Here is a 762-nt window from a genome sequence, read left to right on the forward strand (position 1 = left end):
CACAGTTCCATAAAGATGGATTCTCTCGCTTCAGAAATGGACTCTGCAAAGCCCTGGTTACCAGGGATCACTGAAAAAAAGGCAGATTTCTAATACTGCTCTTAGAAGACATACTGAGCTTTTATTCCCCCAACAACTCCTAAGGAGCAGGAATTGCCCCACATCCCTCGCACAGCTTAGAGTCTCCAGACAATTCACTCCCTATCCCAATTCTGATGCCATCGCTCTTTAGAATCTCTTGGCCGCCTTTGCCATCCTGAAGGGCCAGCACTGGGCAACGAATCAATACAGGGTGCACCCTTCCGAGCTGCTGGTGCCACATCTACAAAGGGCACACAGAAACTTACTCTCTTTACTGCTGCTTGGCGTGAAGTGGTCCATGAGGTAACTGAAGAAGTTGTGAAGCTGCAAGAAGAGAGAGCCCATCATCATTCACCCTGGAATAAAATTCTGCAGAGTGGCAACTTAATTATCTATGCCCTTCTCATGTTGTCTGGTATGTACAACAAATCATACTATACCAATTATAGTTTTGAGTATCTTGTGAAGAAGTCAAAAAAGTAGCTTTACCTTCAGCCATACAGACAGAAGTACACCTATAAGCCCTCCCTCTCCCTCCCTGACGGCAAGGCAACCATGTAAGAGAATATTAATCGAAGTTCAAGTATAGCAAACCAACTAGGCTTGCCTACTGCGTTCAGACTCAGGAAAAACAATGTTAAATGGTCCTTATGGCTTTCTTTCAAGACTAATTTCTTAGGG

General features: G+C 44.5%; 1 protein-coding gene across 2 annotated transcripts in view; it reads right to left on the reverse strand.

The window, feature by feature from the left end:
- Positions 1 to 334: 334 nt before the first annotated feature.
- NAAA (N-acylethanolamine acid amidase) overlaps positions 335 to 762 on the reverse strand; it is a 24792-nt gene continuing 24364 nt past the window's right edge. For both annotated transcript variants that reach the window (XR_004841843.1, XR_004841841.1), the window contains one exon: positions 335 to 405. The gene's annotated coding sequence lies outside the window, so the exon portion shown is untranslated. The remainder of the gene's footprint in view (positions 406 to 762) is intronic.

This window comes from Egretta garzetta, unplaced genomic scaffold, assembly GCF_000687185.1.
Source record: "Egretta garzetta isolate BGI_Z169 unplaced genomic scaffold, ASM68718v1 scaffold224, whole genome shotgun sequence".
Lineage (NCBI taxonomy): Eukaryota > Metazoa > Chordata > Aves > Pelecaniformes > Ardeidae > Egretta > Egretta garzetta.